The sequence below is a fragment of the Cavia porcellus genome, unplaced genomic scaffold (genome assembly GCF_034190915.1).
Source record: "Cavia porcellus strain 051 isolate PalLab524CR breed Dunkin Hartley unplaced genomic scaffold, mCavPor4.1 scaffold_7, whole genome shotgun sequence".
Lineage (NCBI taxonomy): Eukaryota > Metazoa > Chordata > Mammalia > Rodentia > Caviidae > Cavia > Cavia porcellus.
In genome coordinates, this window is record NW_026947490.1 from 78003078 (window position 1) to 78028766 (window position 25689).

A 25689-nucleotide genomic window follows, 5' to 3' on the forward strand; every position below is an offset into this window, starting at 1 on the left:
GAAGCATATTGGAAATTTGATTGTAAAATAAGCCACATACGCAGAAAAAGTATACGCATATGTAAACGTGTGAGTATCTTACCATGAATTTGCTAGCCTCAAGAATACTTCCTGCTCAAGTTTTTTAATTCTTGCCTTGAAGAGTTTAGTTTTTCAATCTTGAATGTTGAAGTTGTCAGATGTTACGTGTGAAGACACCACTCAAAGCAGAATCATGAAAATTACAGGTAGGAAATTTGGTCATTTCCCCCTCCTTTCCAATACAGGCTGTTTCCTTACAACACGAGCATACATTTTTCCTTTTGTTGTTTAAAATTATGAGTGATAAAGCCAGTGGTGTTTCCACAGAACAGCACAGGTCATGGTACAGGCAGATACAGATAATATAGATAGAGATAGATAGATAGATAGATAGATAGATAGATAGATAGATAATGTTTATTTTCACTAATCTTCATTCCAGAGTTCCTTGGACCACATAGTTTCATGTTCATCACGCTTTAGAAGAGAATTCTAAAGAAGAAATTCTCACATTAGAATTGTCTGTTGATAACCTCACTACTTTGAATTTAGTTGAATGAATTTTTTCCCAAAGTATTGAGAGCATTCTGGTTTCCTTCAAGGGTAACGTGTGTGTGTGTGTGTGTGTGTGTGTGTGTGTGTGTGTGTGTGTGTAATTGTTGCATGAAAAATAATGAGTATGTTAAATATTTCCCCTCATCTTCGACCTCTTGGCCCCTCTTAACTTTTTTGTATTAAGCTAGTTACTTCTTTCTAGATTTCTCACCACCAAAACAATAAGAAGATTCTCATATTTCCATCTTTTAACACAAAATACTCAACTGAACAATTTGGGGACCTGAAACCCCTCCATAGTTGAGAAATAGAGCATACAGATATAGACATAGATACAGATATTGATATAGATGCAGATATATAGATATTGTTATAGATTCACGCCTGCTTTATTTATCACATACTTATTGGAACGGGATAAGATTTTATGATCATGAAGATTTCATAAATGACCTGAAGAACTAGATGAGAAAACATTCACAGACATGTTTTAAGGTAGATGTGAAAAACACTAGGCTCTTTATTTTGGATGTCTACCAGACCTCTCATTTAAAGAAAAAGGAATCAAATAAGGGATCCAATCAACTTGCTCTCAGATTGTCCGGAATTTGTTCTCTGGTGATGTAATCCTGTATCCTTGTATTTTCTGGTCTTATCTTTCTCCATAACCTGGGCCTTACCAACCTACCATCTTCCAGAACCACTGACCTTCAGGCTTGCCTGTGCTTTCCTGGTCTCTCCACAGCCAGAGCTGCAGCCAGGGCCGGGCAGATAGCAGCGGCTTCGCTGGATCACGAAGAATGCAGAATGACTCATGTAGTTTAGACAAAACTTTGTAAGAGCAGTCACTTCTTAGTAGTTTACACCTTCAGTTAGGGTCAGGGTTAGGGTCAGGGTTAGGGTTGGGATTAGGGTTAGGTTAAGGTTAGGGTTAGATTAGGGCTAGGTTAGGGCTAGGGAGATGAGCTAAAGCCTCCCCTTTCTGTGGTGTAGGGAAGCAGGGTTTGCTCAGTCTTTAAACTGTCCAGGCTGGATTCCAGCTTTTAACCCTTCACTTCAACCCTCAGAATGCTGGGATTGCAGGAGGGTACCACCAAGACTGGCTCGAAGCCCTAGCTTTTGGGGGTCATTAACTGCTTGACAGTGACCTACAAGGATTGCAGACTGTCTTGGACGCACTCTCAAAACCCATGAGGCAGCTGAGTCTCTGGTATAAAAATGGGAGTTTTTCAATGGTTTAGACCTTGGACCAACATGAGACACTTTGGGTGGGAGGGTCACTTATGATTAGTGTTGTTTAGGGTTGGCACAGCACACAAAAAATAAAAAGCAGAATGACTTTGTGTTTTCAACTTACTTTATTATTGTTTCAAAATTCTTGTTATTTAGAAATTCTGAAGTCCTTTACAGAGGATCAATTACTTGTCCTGGAGGTGGACCTTGCCTGTTGCCCATGTTTGGTATATTGTGGTGGAAGACATTAATTTTGCTCTGAATATAATTTTAGAATAAAAACGCATGAAAAAAAAACCTTAAATGATGCAATTGTGTGAAACATAGGCACATTATAAAAATTCCAAACTAGAAAAAAGATTGGAGGCTGGGTGGAACCCCAACACTGGTAGGCCCTGTGAGCAGACTGAGGAGTAGACCCGGCAGAGAAGCAGGAGCCCCAGCAGTGGGCAAATGGAGGGGAGCACTCAGCCACAGTGCTGGCGGGGAGCTCGGTAGGGGCTGGGCCCTGGCCGGTGGGTGGGCTGTGCAGAATCAAGCCCATTTCTTAGGCTTGACTTCTCACCTCATTTCGAAACTTTCTACTTCTGGCAGGGTTAGCCATTCCTGCTTCCTGCTGTTCTCACTTGTCCTTCTGGGGTCCACTGCTCCGGCCAGGATGTATCGGGACAAAACTGTGAGGCTGGGCCGCTGCAGAGGGCCTGAGGTCCCTGGACTCTGCACCCTCCCTGGGCAGCAACCGGCAGGCCCTGACTTTCATCTGACTTTCTGCTCCTCTTGGGCTGTTTCAGTGGTGATCCGGATTTGGCAGGCAGAGCCTGTCTGTCCTTTGCAGGTGCTTCTCTACACTTCCTCTCTGAGCAGGAGGCTCGGGGTCACTCAGAAGCTCACTGCTGGGGGACAAGTGTTGGTCACCTGGCACATGTGCTCAGCAGCCTGCTGGGGGAAAGTCTCAATGGATGGATGCGAGTGCCCTGAAACTCTCCTAACCCCTGCTTCCCACTGGCTCCTCCACATCAGAACACGAAGAGGGCTACTGTCAAAAATCCAACCAGAAAATAACAAGTGTTGGAAAGGTCCTCCTGGATCTTCTCAGTAGGGATGCAAAATATTGTAGCCCTGGGCTGCTGATTAAGGCTCAGCAAAACAAAACAAAACAAAACAAAACAAAACAAAACAAAACAAAACAAAACCTGGTAGTCTCTGAAAAACAGTACAGGAATTCTTCAACCAATTAAAATAACCAGGTGTAGTGACACACCTGTAATCCCAGTGCTCAGGAGGCTGAGGCAGAAGACTTCAAGGTAAACCTGGACATATAGTAAGACCCTGTTTCAAGAAACAAAAAAATAAAATTTAAAAAAGTAAGATTAACACGTGATCTAGCAACTCTCTTTGAACGTAAACCTCAAAAGCACTGAGTGGTGTGTGGCAGAGATTTTCACAGCACAATGGTGTTCTTAGCACCATTAGTCACAGTAGCCAAGATCTGGAAGTAGACCAAAAGTCCATTGCCAGACGGGAGGCTGAGGCAGGAGAATCAAGAGTTTGAGGCCAGCCTGAGCAAGCCAGCAAGATCCTTTCTCAAGGAAAAAGAGGAAGAAATGAACCTGCTTCCAGGGATGTCACTATGGTAGAGTACATGAGGCTCTGATTCCAGCCCCAACATTCCCTTCTCCCCCCAAATAGAGCATCAGTATTGATTGCTACCTGCCGATTAATATAAACTAAAGGGCGATTTTATTTATTTGCTTGTTTGTTTATTGTGGTGCTGGAATCAAACGCAGAGGCACTTCACTGCTGAGCTAACCCCCAGCACAGTTTGTGTTTTATTCTGACCCAGGGTGTTATTAAGCAGTTCAGGCCGACGTCTTATGATCTTCCTGCCTTGGCCTCCTGTCGCTGGAATTACAGCCACGAAACACTGTGCCCAGCCAAAGGACAATTGTTGTTTTATTTTGTCTTAATTTTATTATTTTATTAGCATGTATTTGTCAAATATATTGACCACATTCATCACAGGGGACTTTTAGCTGGGCAGAGTACATCTTGATTCTCTTTTTTTCCTCCATTCCCCTCTTCCCCCATTTACAAAAGTTTTGCTTCCGTTTTTCCCTTCCACTTTCTTTTTCCCTTTTCTATTCCTTCCCTTCCCTTCCCTTCCCTTCCCTTCCCTTCCCTTCCCTTCCCTTCCCTTCCCTTTCTCTCTCTCCGGTTCCCCATTCCATTTGAACATGTTCTTCCCAGTATCCATTCTCCATTATGCTCTTTATTTACACTTTGAGCTTCTCAAACCAATATTGAAACTTAGGTATCCAATTGTGTTTACTTAAGACAATGGTCTTGAAGTGCATCCATCATCCTACAGATGACTGAAGTTGATTCTTCTTTAGGGCAGAGTGGTTTTCCACAAATAGCACACTTTTTTATGCTTTTGTCTGCTGATGGACATATAGGCTTTTTGTTGCAAGATTGAGCTATTATAAATTGTGTTGCTATAAACCTGGGTGTGCATATGTCACTGTGGTAAGATGTTTTAACTCTTCCAGGAAGATACCCAGAAAAGGAACAGTCAACTGAATCAAAAGGAACCTGTAGTTCCATTTCTTTGAGGAATCTCCATACTGATTTCCACAGTGGTTGCACCAGTCTGCACCCCCACCAGCAGTGGACAAGGGTTCCTTTTTCTCCACAGCCTCATCATATTTGTTATTGGTTGATTCTTGATGATACCCATTTTTTCTGGGCTGAGGTGGAATTTCACTGTGCTTTAATTTGCATCTCTCTAATGATCAGTGATGCTGGACATTTTCTCATATATTTATTTGCCGTTCATACTTCATTTTGGTTGCTTAGAACAGGGTCTCAGTGTATCATCCAGGATCGTTCTGAACTCACTGTAGCTCAGGCTGCTCTCGAACTTGCTGTCCCTCTGCCTTCACCTGCCGAGTGCTGGGTTCCAGGAATGTACCAACACACCCTGATTCTCAAGTTCTGAGGCTGTGCTTGGTGACAAGGGTGGAGATGGGGTTTAAACAGGATATGTATGGACAGTGACACCTTATTCTTTGCAGGTGGGAGCTGGAAACAGAAGAAAAAATCAGGGAGGGCAGAGGCCCCCTCTAATGAGTGGTGCACTCTGAGACCTACGCCCAGCTTTGGGCGCTCACCTGTACGGTGTCTACCTGCACCACAGTGTTGACCGCCTGTGGAGGCTTAGCCAAGGCTGCGTGATCTGGTCATTTTGGCAAAATGAAGTTGCTGACTCTAAACAAAATGACATGCCATAGGAAATAAAAACAGAGTTTTTAAGGACAAGAGGCCTTCCAAAGATGTGCTATTCATCTCTGGACATGTAGGTTACCAGGGCAGAGGCAGCGCAGGTTATTAGTGAAAAGAAAGCTATGATTACCTTGGAGACTGGCAGTATGGGGTAACCATAGCAATGCTTTGATTTAAGCCTTCTCTCTAGGGCGCACAGATGTAATAATTTCACAATAGGTAGGGAGGGGTTGGTGTGATTATCTCCCCTTTATAGAAGGAGAAACTGAGGCATGGGGAAATAATTTGGGGTGACTCACTGGCAAGGTTGAAAGCAAAAACAGGCTTCAGGATTCCTGGACCCAGGGCTTCTTGGCTGTAGATAATTCAACTTCTGTTCCGTGGATCCTAGCCAAGAAAGCCAAACACAGAAGTCTCAGGAAAAAACTAAAAGAATAGCAGCAGTTGGTTGCTCTCATGAGCTTCCTGATGGAAACCACAAGAGGTGGTCTGGGCAGGCAGGTACCCGGGGCTGAGATGATGGGTGGCTGAGGATGTCACAGGAGGCCAGCCTTTGCGACCATCACATCTCACTTTCTACATTTCATTTGGACAAGAAGGAAGAAGATTAGGATACCAGGGTGCTTGGTTCTGGTGGCTGGGAAGCCCAAGCCCCAGTCCTGTGTGTCCCGTATAATGGGCTTCTCTGTGCTTGGGGTCCACCCGGGCCCAGGGATGTGAGCTCCCACACGCAGATGTACCTTTTCAGAAATCTTCAGCTGGAGCAGTGGACTAAGAGTGGACAGCCCCATCCCAGAAACAAAGGTCAGACCTATTTCCATCTCTGAGTGAGGCTATTCCTCCCGGACAAGGGCCTCCTTGTCTCATTTCCTGCTAGTGTTTCAGCGATTCACAACCCTCCATCTCTTTCATCTGGGGAAGCAGAGACACATCCCCCCTTTCAGATTTGTTTGTGAGTTAAAATAGTTCCCACCCTCAGTCTTCTCCCAGAGTCTTTTGACAGCCAGCGAATTCTCCAGGCTGTGAGCCTGGAGGGCTCCCAGGGGAGACAGAGTCGGGCCAGGCCTGGAATGTGAACCCAGGGGGAGCTCCCAGAGTGCGGCCGGCCGGAAGTGGGGTGGCTGCTAGCTTGGCTGGTCCTCAGAGCCTGAGCCAGGAAGCCAGTGGGCTGAGTTTTGGAAGAGATGCCCGGCGTCCCACAGGGCTCAGCCTCTCGGTCACCACAGGGCCCCCCTTGCTAGCTCTGATGTGAGTGGGAGCACACAGCAATTTGGTCAGAGGCACCCCTTGTGGTGAATCTTCCGCACAGTTAGCAAGAAAGATGCACCTGAAGGGTCGCGACCACACAAGGGCTGGGCCTCAGTTCTTAAGGATGGGCCCTCTTGGATGACTGGGGGCTTGGGGTGTACCTCACCCGGACAGCTTAGTTCCCCAAAGTGAGTGATGCGTTTTAGAAGCCTGCATGCTGTTTTCACACAGGCAGGTTTAGGGTTTGCTAGTTCTTTTCTTTTCATAACTACATTTTTTCCCCAGTGCAAATTCCTCCAATCACTTTTTTCCTGATGGCATCTCCATGTGATAGGTTCGAAGAAGAGGCTGAGAATATAGCCCCACCTGCCCAGGAGACATCTGGCCCGCTACAGCCGGGGAGTCACATTTATTGAATCTGTACTTGTTACCAGGCACGGTGGAGATGCTCTACACGTACTATTTAATTTAATAAGAATCTATTCTGCATAAGAATCCTATGAGGTCATCTTTCAGGAGGCAAACAGGATTTCGGATATGAGGTAATTTTCTCTAAGTCCCATAATTACTTCGTGGTTAGAACTTGGACTCCATCTCGGATTTTCACAGCGCTGTACACAAGAAAACAGTCTTGCTGAAAACGAAAATTAATGGTTGAACTTCTACCTCAAATCAGTATTGTGGTGAAGAACGTACAACCACGTATTTTCTGAAAAATTTTTTTCTCTTTATCTCTCTCCTGCTTTATAAAGAAAAAATTCCCCGAAGTCAGTGAGAAACTTTGGTGAGTTGCCCTTTTCTGTTGTTTGTAAAAGGAAATGTGAACTTTGTAATCTGTCTACACGTTCTTGCCACTTCTCTAAATCAAAGAAAAAAAAAAACAGTCACCAAAATCTTACTTTAATGCTTGTTTTTATATTAAAAGGTCAAAAGCGAAGACCCTGCAGCGTGTCACAGGCAATGAGTTGGAAGAGAGAATGTGAGGAATTGTGGTCAGTCAGTTAGTCAATCAATTAATCAATCATGAGGCCATTTTGGCGGGGGGGAGAGGGAGGGAATTAACGTCTTGTTTCTGAGTTCTGCTTCCAATCTGATGTTTTCATAAGAAAGAGTGAAGCTGAAGACCGAGGGCCTTTGGTCTTGGATGTGTCCACATTGGCCCACGATGCTAGGCTGGGGATGCTGGCTGCCAGCCCCTCTCTTTAGCAAACAGGGGCACCCACACTGCACGTCTCTCTGCTGGGGGTCATGTCTGCACCTCAGAGCCAGGTAGAGAGTGAAGCTCCTTATGCACACTTTCAAGAAAAGCAAAAGTGGTCTGGCTGTACTCGTCTGGTAAAGGTATTTGGAAAGCTGAATTACTTACACACACCCTTATATTCGCTTGGTATGGACAGAGCAGCTTTGTGTGCGGCCACTTTAATGGACAGCTGTTCCTTGAGCTTTAACTGTGAGATTTACCCATCGCTGCTTATGGAAGAAGAGGCTTCTTGCCCCATGGGGGAGAGAAGGGCTCAGGTCTGAGGTTGGGTTTTCAGATCACTGCCAATGCTGGGGCTGCGGATGGCAGGTAGGGGCTGGCAGTCTGTGTGCCCACGATACTGGCATGGGACCTGTAAGAAGCCTTCCACGGCGTGGGCTCCCTCGGAGCACCTGGCCTGGGCTGTCGGGCAGGGTGTCTCCTAGCAGCTCTCTAGTGACTTCTGAGCAGCCAGGGCAGAGTGGCGCGGTATCCTCTATGGACATTTTCCCTTGTCAGAATTCTTTACATAGATATGACACCTATTCATATAGCACTTACGCTGCATCGAGAGGTCTATGGAATCTAGAAATGGTTCAAAGGACGGCGGGGGACGAGACCTCACAGGCTCCGAGGGCCCTGGGCACCCACATGTTGGGTAGGTATCCTGGGTATCCACAGGGCAGGCACTGACCCTTCCTGGACACCAACGGACAACTCTGTAAAAACGGTGGTGACGACTTATTCTTAGTTGTTTGAAATGGCCACACATGACTGACCTGGAAGGAGAAAAGTAAAAAAGAAATGAAGGAAGGAGGCAACAGAAGGTCATCTTTTGCCTCTGTTGGCAGGAACTGTAGCTCCTTAAATGGTTCTCAAGCGGGAGCAAACACTGAAACACAAAAGGCGAAGGACTCTGACAGGTCCGGCTAACACTGACCAGAAAAGTCCTGCCGCGGAATTACTTATGCGGTGCTCTTGCAGAGTCCCTCAGCTCCATACTTGGCCAGCTACTTGCTGAACTCACTCAATACTTTCAAGTAGTGACCCTCCCGTGTTATAGTGCACCGTAGTGACTCAAGGGAGCCAGGCACGGTGACACACATTTGCAATACCAGCACTCGAGAAGCTGAGGCAGGAGGACTGCATGCTCAAATCTTGGTTGAGAAGTTTAGCAAAACTCTGCCTCAAAATAAAACATAAAAAAAAAAAAAGGGCCGGGGATGTAGCTCAGTGTGAAGGCCTTTGGTTTTGTTTCTAGTTCTGGAGTAAAGGTGGAGTTGTTCGTGAAGCGAGGTAAAACTCAGATATCTGGCCAAGCTCCCCACATTTCAGCTCCATCCATCTCCGGGGGGACCTCGCTTACCTTCCAAACAACTTTCCAAGGGTGCATATGCTGTTGGTCTTGGGATCACAGCAAGCTAAGGTCAAACCTAAATACTTCTTCTCAGATAGCTCATTATGTCACAAATATGCAAGGAACAGACGTGCTTACTTATCTTAGTATTAGTCTATCTCATTTCAAGATGGATTTGAGTAATTTGCTTAAAGTCTACAAAATAGTTTAAATTTTAAAGTTTAAAAAATAAGGAATTCTGGGTAAAAAGTAAAGTTTATGTAGTAAAATAAAATCAAGTAGTACAAACGCTGGAAACTCATTGAATTTAAGATGAACTAAATGATAGAACTGGGCGTGGTCCAGCATAGCATTACTCACCTACATTCCCAGCAGCACCCAGGAGGCTGAGGCAGGAGGATCATGAGTTCGACCAAGGGCTACATGGTGAGACTCTGCCTCAAAATAAAGTATCAATACTTGAAAGAGTCAACTCTGCGAAGCAAATCCCACTTCTGAACTGCATGAATCTTAAGTAACATAACACTTAGCCACTCCAAAATGAAGTCAAAATAGAAGACTTGCCTGACCAATCCCAGGACGCCAACCACACATGAGATTCCACCCTGTCCTTCTTTCTGTTCGTAGACTGCTTTCAAACAGACCACAATGAAACAGAATAAGCAGTGATGTGCTGGGTTTGTTTAATAACAGGCACGTAGTTAAGATACTAACCTGAGAAAGGATGTCTTCAGAAATTCCTATCCACCCAGCAGCGCAAAGCCCAAAGCAGGAGGCAGTCTGAACACACAAAGTCAGTCTGGGGGAGCTTTGGTTCTCTGAATTGGCTCCCTGTTTAAACAGGGCTTCCAGGGCTCAGTGTCCTGGATATCTGATTGTTAATTTAGAAGCCAGAGAAGCCAGAACTTGGATTTTAAATGATGTCATGAATTCTAAATTTTGACAAGAAAGCTAATACAAAAATAAGACTATGTGAGTTAGAGAAAACACTTGTAGCTCAGACTCTATTTTGCTAATTTATAAATTCCAGGCCTTGGGACTAATTGAACCTGGTTGATTACGACCTCTTTGTCCTGTGGGCAGGTCTCCACTCAGGTAAGTAATAAGACCAGGGCTGAAACTATTTGTTGACTTCTATGCATTAGATTTTTCTTTAGCCCTGGCAGTTCTCAAAATGTAGCCCTAAATCATGAAGATCATCTGGGACTGGGTTCAAAATGAAAATTAGTCTGGCTTACCCTGGCCTTGAGGAATCAGAAATTTTAAGGAGACAGCCAGGCATTTTTGTGTTACCAAGCCCACTCCCATGACTGCAGAATGTCCGCTCAGAGTTAGAGACTCGCTGGTTTATGCATCAGGATCTTAATGCCGGCTCATCAAACCAGCAGACTACTGAGTGGGTGACACTGGGGTAAGTTCGTGACCAGTGTCCCTGAGCAAAGCCACATTCCACACGGTGCTGGAGTTATGACCTCCTGAATAGATACTGGGACATATCTCCTCTTAAAAACATGGAATTCCAAAGCCAGGGGTGGTGGTGCACACCTGTAATCCCAGAACTCGGGAGGCTGAGACAGGAGGATCAAAATTTCTAGTCCACTCTGGGCAATTTGGTGAGAACTTGTCTCAAAAACAAACAAACAAAACTGGGGGTGTATCTTAGAGGGAGAGCCCTGGGTTTAGTTCCCTGTACTTAAGTAAATTAGCAAATAAATAAAAAGAGGTACAATTCCACAATAGCTTGGAAACTCTCATCTGTGACATTTGTCAAAGAGCAGTGGTCATTCAGGGACCAGTGTTGGTGGTGACTCACTCTTTCTGGTGAACTGCCCACGATGTTTTAGAAGCTGTCAGTGAAACACATTTCCTCAGTTCCTGTCTCACTCACTAAAACTCTCCTCCCTTTTCAGAGGACCATTGTCACCTGAGCATAGATCGGGATCACCACATCTGTGCTTCTCACAGGGAAGTAGTTTGGTTATATAGATAAAAGTCAGGATACCCTTACAGGAAGATGTCCAATCTAAGTCTCAAATCAGTATGTTTTCCAATGCCTACAGATGTAGCAATGCCAACATTTCAAGTAGGATGCTATATTTTATCCATATGTTTTGACATCGCTGTTTTCTGTCTCTGTCTCTGTCTCTGTCTCTGTCTCTCTCTCCAGTACTGCAGATTGAAGACCCTAGGCTTTTAGTATTTTTTATTTTGAGAAAGTCTGTAAATTCCCCAGGCTGGTCTCAAACATTCCATCTTCCCGCCTGAAGTTCTCAGAGTGCTGGAATCACAGGCATGCACCACCAACATAGCTTTTTAACAGTATTTATTTAATTAGTTTTGAGACAAGCTCTCTTCCTGTAGCCTAGGCTGGCCTGGAACTCCCCATGCTCCTGCCTCTACCTGTTGAGTGCTGGGGTACAGGCGCACCTCTTCATGCCCAGTCTGACACCTTGAACATAGATGTGAGCGTGGGGGCAGAGTTAGCCCTGAAGAGGGGAGGCTCCAGGTCCCTGGTGTCTGTCCCTCTGAATGCTCCTGGACTGGCCGCATGTGAGCTCCTCCTCTGTCTGTAAAATGAGAGACGTGCGTGGATTGCTCTAACACATCCGGTGATATTAAAGGCTCAGTGCTCTGTGGGTTATGAGTCTCAGCTGAAGCTTCTTTAGCTGTTGGGCTCTCCGTGGATTGAGTATTCACATGCATTCCGTCTTGATCACATGCTCTGAGCCATTTATTGAACTTTATAGTAATACTTAAGCATTTATGGATCGCTTTTCATCTTCAAAGCACTGAATATATTTATGAATCCTTCCAGCAACACTTTGAGGTAGCTGCAAGTCCGTACTATTAATGGGGTGGAGCGAGAAGGGGAGGGACAGAGAGCGCTTCTGAGTGACTTAGACCTTCTTAAAGAGAAAGGGTGTTCTGGGGCCACACAATTGAAACATTATTTTCACGGCAGAGAGCATGTGGAAGGATCAGTGTTCAGCCTGATTCTCTGTGCAGCATTAGAGCTTGGCGTGCAAGCGACTGTTCCTTGCACAGCCTCAGAGTTTGCTGCAGCACCTGCTGGAGCTCCACTCCAGGAACTTCTCACACCCCTAAGAGGAAGGTATGTCCCTGTCGCCTGCCTCCTTGGAGGGCAGGAGCCACGTCAGTGCCATCATTCGTGGGTGATAATGCAAGTCCTTTCCTGTTTGAGGCATGCCTACCACCTACTGTTGGAAAGCCAAGGTTTCCTTTGGAAGAAGACAACACCCCATGATGCTCATGGTCTGCGCTGCTGGCTTGCTGGTTTGCAGTCTTAAGTGTTTCTGTCATTTCCTACAGAGCCAAACGTGTGCTGGACTTTGGGAAACTTGCTGGTGCATGAAAATTAAACTCTCAACAGGGTCTAGAATGAATCCAGAGTTTTTTCGTGGGGGGAGTATCAGGAATTGAACTCAGGACCTTGTGTTTATCAGGCAGGTCCTTATGCTGCTGAGCTAAATCATCAGGCCCAGAGTCCAAACAAGGAAGTGGTTTCTTAAAATTTAAGGTTTAGTTGAGAATGCATGGCTTGACACTGAAAGAAGGGTGAGGAGCATGGAGACACTGTGGCCTGTGGGGGGGGGGACAGAGCGGGATGGAGCCCAGCTCTGGGAGGTCAGGGAGGGGAAGACCCTCTTCCCAGCATTCTCTGGGGCCTAGGAGTGGGAGGGGTTGCACTGGGAGATGAGCATCCGCGGTGCCTGTGTGAATGATTCTCTTTTCCTAAATTAGGCCACTGTCATCAGAGCGCCACACATTTTATTTTTAAAATTAGCGCAGATTAGACTTTTTGCTATATGCTTCAACCAAAGCCTTTGTTCCTCTGTAAGTTCCTAACTCAGGGTAGTGCAGTTTTAGAGGTGTACCACGGAATCATAGAAAACTGTGAAGGTGTCTTAAGCGATACAGTAATTATGGCTAATGTGCTCTGTTCTGATCAAACAAAAAGAGACATCCTGAAGCTGGCTCATGTCAGTTTAATGGGCTGGCTGCACAAATCCAGCTGTGTCTGACTGTTTTCAAATTGTGCAATCTTCTCCAGGTATCAATTTTAAGGCCATTATGACAGCCTTGGCCACACTGTTGTAAAAACATGTATTTGGTCCAGGAAATATTTTAATGTTTTTTTTTTTTTGCTGTTTTTATTTTTTTCAGATAGGGTCTCTCTATGTAATCCATGGTGGCCTTAAACTTACTATATAGTTCAGGCTGGCCTCGAACTGGTGACAATCCTCCTGCCTCAGCCTCCCAAGTGCTGGGATTCCAGGTATGTGGCTCTAAGCCCAGCTTTTTAATGTTTTTTGTATCTAAGGCTTCACCAAATGCTATTTTTCTAGCGCACTAAACTTTGCTGTCAGACAGAAATCTGTGCAGAGGAGTTGGAGCAGCGGCCTCCTGTTTCTGGTCAAGCTGCTGCGCCGTGCAGACAGTTCCACAAGGTCGATGATGCCCCTGTGTGCTGCGTTTGCTTGTCTCCAGGACCGAGGACTGAACCCAGGCCCTTTGCACTGAATTACAGTCTTGGCACTTTTAAAATTTTGAAACAGCAGGGTTTTGTGAGATTTCTAAGTCGTACAGGCTGAGTTCAAATGGTGATCCTCCTGCCTCCGCTTCCTACCCAGAGTGTAGTACTCATCTTAGAAGCTTCTGAAATCGTGTTTTCAGGAGATTGAAAGTTTGAGAAAAACCCGGGCAATCTAGTGACAACCTGTCTCCAAATCAAAAAGGGCCAGAGATATACCTGCATGCAAAGGCCCTGGGTTCAACCCCTGATGCACACAAAAAAGAAAAAAGAAATTTGAAAATTTGGATGACTCTAGAGAATCTGAGGCTTATAATGTCCAAGATCATTAAGAACCTTAGTATTTTTTTTTAATCCAGGCATTGATAGAGCCAGAGACATTTTCTTGTCTTCATTAGTGCCTGGAAATCACTTGAAGTCACCTGAAGGCCTCTCTTACACAGTCTTGAAGGAAAGTTTGCAAATTTTTACTTTGCTCTTCTTATTTTTCATGACATTGCAGCTGTCCAGGTGGAAGTAATTTCTCTGTGGTTCGTAAATCTGGTCCTTGACAACTTACTATATTCTGCTTTGTATCAGGATTAACTGTCTCCCTGTCTTACTTGCCATGGTAAGCTCTTTGGGGCAAGCACTACATTCTACAAATCTTTCTATGTGTCTTTGTGCCTATAACTCTGTCTTGCATCACATAGAGGCTCATTTTATACGACCCGTTTGTTTATTCTATTTGTTGGCTTATTCAGTCAACATTGATGGCCCCCAACCACATAGTCCTCCTTCACCACATAGCCTCCTCCTGTGAGGTATCTGGACAGTAATCCTAACCAGAAGGAATCTCTGCCCAGGAGTACAAACTATGGTTTGCAACAGATCCATAATGATTTCTAAAGAAACTCAGCACCATCCTCATCCTCTCTGGCCACACGTGAAGCAACACATTTGGAAACAGATTATCTAACCACTAAGGCTTTTGTCACAACATTAAATGCCAAATATTATCTCTTGGTAGGAAATGTATCGGAACACCAAAGTTCAAATTTCTCCGTTCCCAAGTTCTTCTCGCACATTTAAGAGGCTGCTTCTAGCATCCAGGACTGATGTGTGTCCAGTGCCTTTGCACATCTTCACTGGAATTTGGCTGGATATTGCTGCGAGACACGGTGTTGGTGTAGCTCACTCCATCTCTGTAGAGTAAACTTTACAAAGGAAAAAGAAGGAAGATGTCTACTTGGATTAATGTTAAGCAGACTTTGAAAAACTAAACAAACCTGCCTTCCTAATTCAGCCCTTAAACCACTTCTTTTTTCCTATGAATATGTTAAATATGAGGGGTGTGGTGGTACATGCTTGTAATCTATCTATTTTGTACACTTGAGGATAGAAAGTTTGAGGCCAGACTGGGCTACTTAACAAGACCTTGCATCCAAATAAGAAATAAAAAGGACCGAGCAGGTAGCTTAGGGGTAGAGCACTTATCTAGCTGCTCAAGGCCCTAGGTTCAGTCCTCCAGAACTACAAACTAAATTAATTTTTTAAAATGAATAAATTAAAACAAATTAAAAATGGTACTACCATCCCATGCTCCACACATTAGAAAGGATAGAAGGTATTCAGAAAAAATTTTCCTATTCCTGCTTCCCCCATCTGTCTCTTTTTTCTTTTTGCTGTGCTGGGGATTGAATCTAGTTCCTGTGTACTGAGCCACACAGCTCCCTATTTATTTTATTTAGATTTGTTATGGCTTGTATCTAGAGGTCCCCAAGCTCACACACTCATAGTGTGGGACTTCTGAGAGGTGGTCTGATCATGGGTGATTCTAGGATTAAGGGTGTGTGGAAACTCAATTGGTTTAGTGTAATTCTGAATGTGGGTGATGGGGGCCCCATGCTGGGTGTGGGAAGCCCCCTTCCCCCCTCTCAGAAGGCTGGGGTCAAAGGGGAAGGAGGCTTTTTGCTGCTGCTGCTGCTGCTGCTGCCGCCCGCCTCCTGCCTGCGCTGCCCTGGACTATTTCTCCTCTGTGATGCCCTCTGCTGTGTCGCCCTGCCTCAGAGCCGGCTGACCATGGACTGGAACCTCCACGTACTGTGTGAGGCAGAATAAACCTTTCCTTTTTCAATGTGTGGATGTCAGAGATTTTGCCCCAACAACCAAAAAGCAACTAAGATATCCTAGATTAAAAATAGTATTTCAATGTGATTTTATTTTGTACTTCTGTTATGATGACTGAGGTCGGTCTCTCCTTGTATATCTCGGAATCATTTATAGTTCGACGCTTCGCCCATTTCAGGTTGCTGTTACTTATAGTATCAATTTTTATGAGCTTGTTATAAACCAGGAAAAGGCACTTTACAATTTATACTTTGCTTTGCTAACTTGTCATTTGTGTTTCAGAAATGTTTTAAGTGTTAAACTTATCAAATATTTTTGTAGTTTCTAAATTCTGAGTTTATAAGGTATCATGATTCCTCTTATGTCTCCTTTTAAACATTCTATTATTTCATTCTTCATATTTAAATCTTTGATCACTTTGGAATTTATCTTGGTGTGTGGTAACGTTTAGATTACTAAATTATCTTCAGATATAATCAGGTAAACCAGACAAAGCTTTCCTATGGTTTGGAATAAACATTTATCTATTAATTAAGTGGTATGTGAGTTATGAATATTCAACCCAATTTCTTCATTTTATATTATTTGTGCATCTTCCAACTTCCCAAACCCCAAATTCTAACTTTGAATTGATGAAGAGGAGTAACTCCCTAGCAGACAGAATAGTTACTCACTGTTAGGCTAATTCAGCCCAGACTGAGTGCTGGATATGAAGGGCTCAGTATTAAGCTTTTCTTTCATTTTCGATCTTTTTTATTGCTTATACAGACTAATGGGCTTTCCTTTGACAGAGTCACGCTTGCACACAACAGGCTTTGATCTTTTTCACTCATCGCCTTTCTTGCCTCACCCTCAGAATTCAGGATTTGTGTGTGTGTGTGTGTGTGTGTGTGTGTGTGTGTGTGTGTGTGTGTATGTGTGTGTGTGTGTGTTGTGTTGTGTTGGTATTGGAGATTGAACCCCTTACACATGCTAGGCAAGTGTGATACAGTTGCACTTCAGCCTCACCCACCTTAATTTCTACTTTGAGACAGGGTCTTTCTGAGTTGCTCAGGCTGGTTTTGAGCTCACCATCCTCCTCCTCAGCTTCCTGACTAGCAGGGATCATATGCATGCACCACCATGTCTATACTCCTCAGGATTGAGTTAGTCTGTTACAGTGGAAAGACCCAGCACCACCTAGGAGTTAATACAGAGCACACATCGAACTGGACATAGAAAAATTTACGGCTTGTAGTAGAAAGGAGGTATACAGGTCAAAGGAAAGCGTAGTCAGATAGAGGTTCTAATTTTGAGTAATGGGAGAAACCAGTAAAGAAATAATTTTTAAAATAAACTTGGAAGGAAATGGGTGAAAGAGGAAGAGAAGCAGGAATGAAGTGTTTTAGGAGTGAAAAGTGAGTTCCAGGGTTAGGGATTTAGCTCAGCGGCACAAGCACCTGCCCGGCAAGCACAAGGTTGTGCGTTTGATCACTGGTACCAAAAAAACAAAAACAAAAACAAAAACAAAAACCAAAAACCAAAGTGAGTTCCTGGACAGACTTCTCCTGGACGGGATACAAAACAGGTGTGGGATGTTGACAGCATTTGCCATCACATTTGAAAGGCTACTTAGGAAGACCAAGTGTGAAAGAGTCTACATGAGCCCAAGATAAGAACACCCCCCCACTCCCCGGAGCTGTCGAACAGTCATCTCACCCAAGATAACAGGCACTTGAAAAGGGCTGGGCCAACAAGAGCCATGAAAAAGAGCAGCCCTAGCACAATCTCCAGCCCATCCCACCTGGTGCATGCTGGGAAAAGCAGAGCATGGCGCTGAGGACCACGGGAGTGAGAGGCCCCTGGGTTTTTAGTGGCCTGTAGACAAGGGTAACTAAGGAAAAACTAACTGGGTACACATTTCCTTGTGAAGTAGATTGCTTGTGGGGGTGTACTGAAGGTCACAGTAATACATACCGTGCAGAGATTCACACTAGTCACTGAAGGAACTCTGAGAATAAGGTTAAAAAATTGAACTGAATCTCAAAAGACCTCAAAATTATAATTTTGAGGAGGAGGGTTTAAGGCAGTATCTTGCTGTCCCAGACTGGCCTTGAAACTGCTCCGTGGCCCAAGCTGGCCCGGAACTTTCCATCCTCCTGTTGCAGCTTTCTCTGGTGCTGGGATTACAGGTATGTGTCCCTCCACCTGGCCTGTAATTCTTGTGCCATTCAGCCACCTAAGAGTGCAAATTTAAATCTGTGTCCTAAGTTAATCAGGGTTTGTCTCGTAATGAAAACTACTTAAAATCTCAGTTCTTTACAGTGAGGAAGGACAAGCAGTTTGTTTTTCACTTTCTTGGCCTGGGAGAAGCTGAGTCAGATGCATGTTAGCCCCAAGGGTCCTCTGTGGGCCGTGTTGAAAGAGCCTCACTTCCAGCACAGCTGGTGGCAGAGCTGGGGGCCAGCAGACCGCATGATGATGGTGGAGACCTCTCACTGGCCATGGCAAATGCAGTGTCCCTGTGTTAGATCAACAGTGATTCCCCCACACCTCACCCTCATGCACTCTAGGTTGGGCTTTTGGGGTCACTGGGGTGCTATCCTCATCGGTGGGTTCATCTACTAATGAGTCAGAGGTGCATGATGGGCAGGGGCTGGCTGGATGTGGGTCAGAGGGAGGGAAGGTGACCTGCAAGTGTGTGTCTCACTCCTTGGCTCCTTCTTGCACTCCCAGCTGTCCCTCTGGCAGGCTCTGATACCTAGATACTTCTGCCCTGGTGCCGGATGCCCAGAGGATGCAATGGCAAAGCTAAGTCAAGCTCTTCTTTCTGCTGGGGATGCTGGGAACTGTGCCCAGGTGGTGAGGAAGGTGATGAAGAGTCCTGAAAAATGCCTACAGTTGCACAAAGCAGGAGCCAAGCTAGTGTCAGCTGGAAGGAGCACATCCTTCCCTCGGAAAGAGGCAACACTCATACTCGCTATGTGATGGGTGGAGTCACTTAACTTCCTTTCATAGGAAAGGGGAGTGAATATTGGAAAACAGTGATGCAATCTACCCCAGAGCCTCATTGTAATTTTATCATCGCTTTCTAAGTTGCAACACACAACTTTCCCTGATCTTCTGCCATTCAATGGGACTTAGATGATCTCCGTCACCCTTGCTGCCGGGAAAGTTCTGTGATTCTGGGAAATACTCATCTTGATTTGCTGTCGGAATGTGGTTAGAAAGAACAGTAGCATTCCGGATTGCAAGTACAGTACGGTACCCACAGGCAAGATCCCACTTTCTGTCTCGGTCCCGTCAGTGCTTGAGATAGGCTTAATCAACTACAGCTGATTGGAGTTAATCACTTTCTCTCCTCTTGCACAGATGGAGAGTGAAGAAGAGGACTAGAGCCCAAATTTGCTTGATTTTCCAATACACACAGTCTTGTGCATGTAGATACCTGTTCCCCAAATTTATTTGGCAACGTGATACTGTTAAAATTATGATATATTGAAGACACAGCAATTAGACCTCGTGAGAAAGCAGATAGGGTTAGATTAACTTCTGCCATAAAGGAAGTTAGGAGAAAATTAATTGCAATTAGAAGCTATCAAAATTTGACTCATATGCAAATACAAATTAACACTGGATAACATTCAGGGTGTGTACGCTGAAGTTGTAAAACACCTAACAGCGACCATTCAGTAAGATAATCAGTAAGATAAAGCTTTGCACAGGTGTTGGGTAGCAGACAATACACTGCAGTCCAAGTTCTTTCTGTAGTCTACATTATACCCTCTCTCCTCATGCCTATGTATTTATTTCTTTTGCGATATGAAACTGAACCCAGGACCCTCACAAAGAGTTGCATCTCCAGTGCTTTTTAGACATCTGAGTTTTGAAATAGGTCTTGCTATGTTGCTAGTTTAACCCTAGACTAAAGCTTGCAATCTTCTAGTGCAGTTCCCCAGGTGCTGGGTTTACAAGTGTGCACCAGCATCCTTGGCTTGCTGCACCCTTTTGCAAGGAGTGCTATCACCAAAGATAAAATTACCATATCTGTGTGTTTGGTTTTCTCTCCCACATCTTTTAAAGTAGTCTTAGAGGACCATCACTAATGCCAGAGTGTTTTGTTCTGCAGAATGGTCATTAAAACCTCAAAGCATATTACTGGAAGTTTTATTTTAAGCAATCAGCCAGTAATTGCTTAATTAAAATGAACAATTGTTTTCTTAAAAACTTAGCCTGCTAATTTTTGACACTTGTGTGGATAGTTCTATTTTCCAGCGTGGAAGGAGCACAGGGTGGGCTTCTGCATTGTCCCTTTCTTGTTTTTGACACATTCCCCTGGACACCTTTCTCCACATTAACATGCCTCCCGCTTTGGGCTCTGAGCTTGTTAGGGGAACCTTGACTGTCTCACAGCGTTGGTGTGAACTGAATTAAACTCTACCTACCTTGCAGGGCACGGTGGCACACACCTAGGATCCCAGCACCCAGGAGGCTGAGACAGGATGAACAGAGTTCCAAGCAGCCTGGGCTGTCAAGTGACACTTTATCTCAAAAATCAGAATCGAATAAAATGAAATGAGAGAAGAAAGACCGGTTTGGCGGGTTTTAGTACGCGGGGTGGTTGTGCAAGCATCACTATTATTTCACTCCAAACACTGCTGCCGCCCTTCTGGTGCCTCCCTCCCCTCCCCCAACCTGGCCACCACTTGCCCACAGCTCCTCTCTGTGGCAGGGCCATGGGAGGAGCCTCAGTTATCTCTCTCTCCCCACACAGGCACACACGCGTGCACACACCTATGCATATACACACACAACTTCTGTAGAAAGGAAGGTGTGGTTTTCAGGCCCCTGGGGGAGTATTCAACACAGCGCCCCTATATTGGAAGATCTTTGCTCTATTAAATAAGGAAAGCAAACTACACAGCTAAACAACACAAGAAAAAAATGAGAACGCATATACATAAAAAAATAATGTTTAGATGATTATTAAGGCCCGTGATATTCTTCTTCTCAGGCCCTTTAGTATAACCAGTTTTTCTCTAATGTGCCGATACTATATGCTTCATACAAGACCGTGATAGTTTATATTATGAACTTTCTGGTTTATGAAATCTAAACACAAATATGCTCTAAAATGAAATCACCCCTCTGCCAGCTATGCATAAGAGAAGTGGAGAGTCGTCACAATTACATACATAATTTAGAGTGGGGCTTTTACAGTAGAGACAGGAGTTTTTAATGTTTGGTCCTCCCCTTCGCTGGACTGACACAGTTATGGCCTTCATCATATTTATTTTCCTGTGTGTAGAGATCACATAAAGTCCTTGATTTATCCTGCTTGGTTTGGGATGCTGACTTCTCAAAAACAGTTTAAAAACCTCTCTGTACTTTGAGAAAATCATGACATATGGTTCATGGTTCGCTTCCCAGCTGTTTTCTGTTAACCTTGACTCTAGGAATTTTTCCCCCAAATAATTTATATATCTAGGCAGGATGCAAGCCAGCAGGGAGTTGTGCTTTGGATTCGAGGATGTCCAGGCACAGGGCTGGAAAAGACAGCGGGATTCCACCCTCACCCGAGAGACAAGATCTTTGCTCTGTGAAAGCTTTTCGTGCTTTTCAGTTGTTTCCTTGGCTCCCTGATTTCCCTTCTCTCCTTTCTCCCTTTATCTTTTACCAAGTTGCGCATTTGCTCTCTTCTCCTCCACTCAGAATGACCCCTGTTACTGGAAGAATCCTACATTTTAGGGCCAAGAGCAGCAACCTTCTAAAGTTGCAGGACTATAGAAGCAATTAAATAAAAACAGCAGGATCTTACCTGACGCCCAAGATGACTTTTAATGATGTTAAGTGCCCTACTTTTTCTAACGAGGGTGCTCGGTAAACCCCGCGCATGGTTTTCCCATACTTCCCTTGCAGACAGAGCCTGTGTCCAGCAGGACTGCGGTTGCTTGCCAGACCAAAGCCTTTCTCTGCAACAAAGCCTGCCATTGTGTCCCGTGCAGCCCCGCAGCTCCTTCCCAAAGGGCCTTTGAGAGCGTGTGCACACTTATTTCCATTCCCTGATGTGCCGGGCACAATGATAGCCAGAGAACCATGGTAACTTCCCTCACCCTGGCCTGTGAGGCTACTGTGTGGTGTTCTCTGAAAGCCGGACCTGGCAGCTGGACAGTGTGTGTGTGTGTGTGTGTGTGTGTGTGTGTGTGGTCAGGGGAGGGCACCTCTGCGCTTTTGTTGGAGGACGAGCCAGGAGTAAAGAGCTGAAGAAGTGAGGGGGTGTCACTGTGTCCCCTGACTCAGCTGTTCGGGGGCCTAATCCCAGCCACAACTGGACGTCTGCGGGCTTGCAGGAGGGCCCTGCTCCTGGCCGCCTTCCAGCTGTTTCCAAATGCTCTTGAGAAAGTTCCACAGGAGGTTTTTTTCTCATGCAACACCTGCTCTAACAATCCAATAACAACCTTTTTTCTTCTTTGTCACACTGTGCATCTGTTCTTTTGCTGACGTGGAAGCTCGCTGGACAATGAGATCCATTGCCCGCCCCATATGTGGCCGGCAGTAGCTGAGCTCTAAAGACCTTGGTGTGCTCTCGCTTTTGTCCAGGAAGGGACCCATGGGGAGATGCTGTCCTGAACGGCTGTGTAGGGTTGGACCGGTGATGCGCCCTACCTGTGTCACCTTGCTCCGTTTTGTGGTTGTGATGAGATGCAATTTGAATGACTGAGTGGAGGCAAAACCACTTTGTTTGCTGTTTTGTTTTCAACTTTCTCTACCCCAAAAGGGTGTGTGGAGAAGAGCTTTGAAGAAATCCTGCACTTTCTTCCCCCGTAGAGCAACTTTAACAAAGGGAGACCTTGATGAGGTGATATTTTTCCCACTTACATTCAGTATGTAATGAAAACAAAGAATAAATTCTTTTCTAGAGTCATTTTTTCCCTTTATACTAAGAACAATCTCCTGGGGATTATTGGAGGTGATGGGGACTTGTAGGGTGGGGAGGAGCATAGGGCTTGGCTCAGCCCTTAACACCGCCTCGAGTGATGCCTGGTGGTCGAATGTAAAGGTCACTGCTCAGAATGTTGTTGGACAGAAAGAGAAAACAAACTGGTCAATGGGTCCTAGGACTGGAGACCCCACTGCCCTGAAAAAGATGCTAGTAGTGGAGATGAGTAAGGTTCCTTTCCCACTGGGGAAATTTAAATGGATGGAATAGCTGGGCATGGTCATGCACTCCTATAATCCCAGCACCCTGGAAGCAGAGGCAGGAGGATCTCAAATTTTAGTTACCCTGGACAATTTAGTGACTGGGCAGTTCCTGTCTCAAGATAAGATCTGGAAAGATAGCTCAGTATGAAGGGCCTGGATTCAATCCCTAAAACTGTACCATCAAAATTGCATGCATAAAAAAATAGACAGGGTAAATTAACGCACACCAAAACATAGCTGGTTTACATGGTTTAAACTCTGTCTAAATTGGGAATGAATTTGGCTGGGACATTTGTTTCAAAGTAAATACAGAACCAAAAACAATTTTAAAAAATGTTTAAGGTAATAGTTTTGTGCTTAAATTCCATCCAAGAAATATAATCGAGTGCCTATTATAAACAAAGAGTTACGCTCTCGAATGCAGAGAATACAGGGTAAGTATAATCTTTCTGCCCTCCCACCCCCCGTAATACTATGAATTGAATCCCAGGCTTCCATCACACTGAGAAGTTCAGTTTCCTGAAGTGCTCATAGCTAAATTGGAAGCAGGAAAATAAAATAAGATTCCATCCTACACCTCTAGGACAGGAAGTAGCAAGAATATAAATATATATTTTTATTTTTTATTTTAAATTTTGCAGCGTTATGGGTCACACCAGGGTCTTGTGTTTGCTGTCTTCTTTGCTCTATAAGACATTGTCTTGCTGTGTAATCCAAGCTGGCCTCAGACTCAGGATCCTCCTGCCTCAGCTCTGTGACCACACCTGGTTAAAGGCTGTAGTTCTTAAAGAATAATCACTGCCAGACACAGTAAGGTAGTGTACATAGTAACCTCAGCGCTCCAAAGGCTGAGGCAGGAGGATCACCACAAGTTCGAGGCCAAACTAAGCTACTTGGTGAGTTCAAGGCCGGTTGAACGATATAGGGAGACTGCCTCCAAAAAGAAAGAAGAGAAAAGAAAAGAAAAAAAGAAGAGAAAAGAAAGGAAACAAACATTGAGGTGACCTTCATGTTGAGCCGCGCCCATGGTGGAGGAGGGCAGATATATTTCATGTTATTAGCTATTTCACACACTGCAGGTTAACAGCCCCTAACATTTTATTTCTATCAATTTTATTTTCTGCTCAGGGAAAACAGAAATAGTAAATAAGCAAATAGATCTATGTACGTGTGATGTTGCATGGCCACTGGAGATCTTTGCTCTGTGGGCTCTAGGATTTAGATTGGAAAGTGTCCCTTGCTGTGTGGGGCAGGTGGCTGAGGGGAAAGGACCACCGTGTGTTGGAGTTAGCCTGGGCTATGTAGTGCCATCCTGTCTTCAAAAAAATAGGCAAATTCCTTTTTAATGCCTGAATTTTATCTATACTAGTGCGGTCCAGCAGATACACGACGCAGGCCAAGTACACAGACCACATTATGGGACAGAAACTAATGAAATAATCTGCATAATATTCTCATTCTGCACGTCCAAAGTATTATGAATAAATATTGTTCTTAAAATGGGATTAAGAGGCATTAACATGGTATTCTTTTACAAAATATTTTTGTAGTAATTGTTTGCAAGTGACTGTGTATTTAATATTTAGGGATTTGTTGTTTGTTTTGTGTGGTAGTCGACCATGAACCTGGGTCCTTGCCAATGAACTACATACCAGACCTTTCAAAATCCCATTTTTAAAAAAAACTTTGAGATGGAACCTAAGTTGCTAAGTTGCCTAGGTTGGGCTTGAATTTACAACTTTCCTGTAGAGATTACTGGTGTATGCCACCATGCCTGGCTAGCCTGTATGTTTTATACTTACTCAAGTAAGTAGTCAATAAGCAAATCAGGGTAATATCTCTCATAGTGGGCATTAGATTTGAACACTTCACAGATTTGGGGCCAATTATTCATATATTTTTATACAAAAATAAAAGCAATGATACAGAATTTCAAAACAAAATAACAGGAGATTAAGGATGGTTAATATATTGCGTACTGGTATCATCAAAGTACTTGTTGAGATTTCAAGATATAAGCATGAAAACATGATCAAGCAATGAACACACAAACCAATCTTTTTGATGAACTAACAGAGATTAATAGTATCGTTATCTATCTCGTATATATATGCAAACTTTTCCTCTTTCTTTTTTTCCTTTCCCGCATCCCAATTGTTCTTTCCTTTTGAGCAATCTCTTTCCCTTTCACAATATCTATCATGTGTTTTGGATCTTATTTACTCTTTCAGTTTTTTACACTAAGGAGACAATACGATGTTTACACATGTGAGTCTGATTTCTTTCACTTATGAGTATAGTCTCAAGTTGCATCCATTAACCTATAAAAGTCTCCAGTTTATCTTTCTTTGTAGCTGAGTGGTACTCCATTGTATAAAAATACTATATCTTTTTTATCCATTTAGTGGTTGGTGGGTATTTGGGTTGTTTCCAAGATTTAGCCGTTACAAATTGTGTTGCTCACATATTGCTGCTGTATGTTTTCAGTTTTTCTAGCTAAATACCCAGGATAGAGATAGCTGGCTTGAATGGGACCTCTAATTGTAGTATTTTTAGGAATCAAGAACTACAAAAAAGACCCTCAACTCTTCTTGGGTCTGGAAACTCATACGAAAAGATGTGTTCCACAAAATTAGACACACAATGTTTGATAAAGACATAATGTTGCTTTACCCCATTAAAACTGTAGTTGATTGGATAATTACTGGAAAAATATCAGATGGAAAAATATTTTCCATTTTCACACTTTTCCTCCTTTGGCAAGATGTCTTTGAAAGCGGATGGAGAGAGTCTTATTTTGGGATTAATGTAGTGTGTGTGTGTGTGTGTGTGTGTGTGTGTGTGTGTGTGTTCTGTTTTCTCTGGAAGGTGGGTGGCCCTGTTGCTAAGTGTAGTGGCAGTTTTAATGCC

General features: G+C 44.1%; 1 long non-coding RNA gene across 1 annotated transcript; it reads right to left on the reverse strand.

Annotated features, from left to right (window-relative positions):
- Window positions 1-11242: 11242 nt before the first annotated feature.
- Window positions 11243-21374, reverse strand: LOC134477037 (uncharacterized). The gene is made up of 2 exons (XR_010048938.1): window positions 20022-21374; window positions 11243-14684 (listed from the first exon to the last, which is right to left on the reverse strand). It is a non-coding gene; the product is annotated as an uncharacterized LOC134477037 (long non-coding RNA).
- Window positions 21375-25689: the final 4315 nt, after the last annotated feature.